The following is a 2958-nucleotide window of genomic DNA, read 5'->3' as shown; positions in this document are numbered from 1 at the left end:
TCTTTCCAGCCTCTCAGAATCTCCCCAAATCTTAACCTCAAAAGTGTCCCATCTTTCTACCATTCCTTTCTCCCATTTCTTTTTCACAATTCACTACACAAGCAGTCTCGAGGAGTAAGATGGAGGGAACGAGGTTATTTTGGAATATGCTAGACCAGTCTTTCTCCCTCTCCTCTCCTTTTGGCTACTCCCCTCCCCTCTCCTTCTCTCTACCTCCATTCTCACTTTCACTCTTTCTGTCTTTCCCCTTCTGTTTCTCTCTCTCTCTTTCTGTGTCTCTTCCTCTCACACACGCTATTTCTCCCTCTCAGTCTCTGTTCATGAATAAGATGATAAAGTCTGCATTTGTAAATTAGTTTCAATTTTCACATATTTAATTTTATACATTATTTTATTTTTTATTGAAATATATAGAAATGCTTCACAGTTGAAAATAAATAAAATACATTTTAAAAATCCTAGAGGAAAGAGCCGTCTGTGTGGCTTCCTAGGTTCTTGGCATTTCTCTACATATAATATCTATCAGAACCTGTGTTCTCAAAACAGAAGGTTTTATCTACCTGAGTCTAATCATGGAAATAGCCTTTGTAAACTGAATTCAATGCTGATGAAACTGGCTGAAACAGATCACTTGGACACCTTAGCTAAGCATATGGCACCAGGACACAAGGAAATCATGTTCTCATTTCTTCTTTCTACCTAGATATTCTTGCAACACACAGAAGGTCACTTAAATATTCTAAACCCTGTCTTCATTAAATGGGAAATAACACCTACACAAATATTGTTCCTAGTGAAGTAAATGTGTTGCCCTCTTTACCACCCTCTTGAGGCCCTCTTTGATCTCCTTTTTCCTCAGGCTATAGATAAGAGGGTTTAATGTGGGGATGAGGATAACACAGAAAACTGACAGCACCTTGTCCTGCCTCTCAGAGTGGCTAGACCTAGGATGCAGATACACAGAGAAGCCTGTGCCATAGAAGATTGTCACAACTGCCAGGTGGGAGGCACAAGTATTGAAGGCCTTGGCACTACCTTTGATGGAGGATATTTTCAGGATAGCAGTTGCAATGAAACCATAGGATAAGAGGATAAAAAGAAAAGAACCAAAGGCAGTAAAAACAACTACAAGAATAATAATCATTTGGATGGTGAAAGGATTGGAGCAAGACAAGGAAATAATCTGGGTTATGTCACAGAAGAAATTTGAAATGATATTGGGCCCATAGTAGTAGAGATGAAAGCTAGGGACCGTTTGAACTAAGCTACTAAGGAAACTACTCCCATAGGCCCCAGCAACCATCTTCTGACAGAGGCCAGGAGCCATGATGGCTGAGTACTGCAGAGGCCTACCAATAGCAACATATCTGTCATAGGCCTTCGTGGCTAAGAGGCAGCACTCAGTGAGACACATCCAGCACCCAACAAAATACTAGGTGGCACACACAGTGAATGAAATAATTTTTTTATCCTTTATGAAGTCTGAAAGCATGCTTGGGCTTGTGGAATAAGAATAACAGATGTCTATAAGTGACAGGAAACTGAGAAAAAAGTACATAGGTGTGTGCAGGTGGGAGTCCATCCTATTAGGATGATAAGACCCAGGTTCTAGATTAGAGTCATAAGGTAGAACACTAGGAAGATTGGGAAGAGGACAAGCTGTACCCCTTTTCCATCTGAGAGGCCTAGGAGAACAAACATGGGCACAGAAGTGTGATTTCTATCCCCTTCCATGGATCTGCTTGCTGTCATCTGCTGAGAAAAAGATGAGAAATGGAAATGATTTAATTCTCAAAAAACAATAACAAATATTCTTCATTTTTCCAGTCATGCAGCTGACTAAATATGCATCTTAAACTATCACTGTTGACTTAATCTGCATCTTCCACGTATAATTACCCATACTTAACTGAAAAATTCCCTTGGATAAGTACTGTCTTTGGGAACAAAAGACGGCAAATGGGCATCATTACTACATTATGCCTTAAATGTATTAATTTCATGTTTTAACATTCCAGAATTTATAAATAAATGAAAATTGAAAATAGATCAAATTAGTAAAAACTGTCTTCTCCCAATATGAAGAAACAAAGATTATGCTCAGACGTGGCTCTGCTGTTAATCAGTGCTTTAAAAAGACCCTGAACCATGCTGGGTCTCATATGGCAAATGAGGATGCTCTCAAATGAGATGATCTCAAGCTAGAAAGAAAATCATGAGAAGCCATGAAATCTAGAAAATAGATGTCAAATATATCCTGGGAGTTGCATGTGGGTAAAAGTAGAATTCTTGGAGATTTCCCTGGAGAAAGGTTATCGATTAATGGAATAACTATGTATATGAAACACCTATATTTGTCAGCATTAGCCATCCAGAATGTCTCCCTTCTCCTCAACAATATTCCAGCCTCCTAGTGCCAAAAATGGACAAAAAGAGAAAATACCCATAGACGTATAAGGCTATAGTCTGAGAATTAAGGTAGCTTCCTTTCCTAAAATCAGATCAGTCATTGCTTCATTGTGCATTCTTTTGAAATTTATTCTGAAGGAATTAATTTATTAATTAGAAAAGAAATTCCAGATTTGCCATCAATCTGGAGGGAGAAATGGTAGCAGACAGACTATGTACTGTCATGCACCACATAATGACATTTCAGTTAATGACAGACTGAATATACAATGGTGGTCCCATAAGATTAGTACCATATAGCTTAGGTGTTTAGTATGCATACCAAGTCGGTTTGTGTAGGTATACTGTATGATGTTTGGACAAAGATGAAATTGCCTAATGATGCATTTCTCAAAGTGTCCCCATAATTAAGTGACGTATGAGTGTATTAGCCACCCCAGACTTAGGTATAGTTCTGTCCACAGGGACACTGAATAGAGGGAGAATTTTGTGAGAAGAGAGCAGAAAACTGCATTCTTCATCATCATCACAATCATCATCTTACCTAAC

General features: G+C 38.6%; 1 pseudogene; it reads right to left on the bottom strand.

Moving 5' to 3' along the window:
- Nucleotides 1-776: 776 nt before the first annotated feature.
- Nucleotides 777-1752, bottom strand: LOC131395548 (olfactory receptor 5AN6-like; annotated as a pseudogene).
- Nucleotides 1753-2958: the final 1206 nt, after the last annotated feature.

The sequence above is a fragment of the Diceros bicornis genome, chromosome 31 (assembly GCF_020826845.1).
Source record: "Diceros bicornis minor isolate mBicDic1 chromosome 31, mDicBic1.mat.cur, whole genome shotgun sequence".
Classification (NCBI taxonomy): Eukaryota; Metazoa; Chordata; class Mammalia; order Perissodactyla; family Rhinocerotidae; genus Diceros; species Diceros bicornis.
This window is presented reverse-complemented; position numbering and strand designations above follow the sequence as displayed.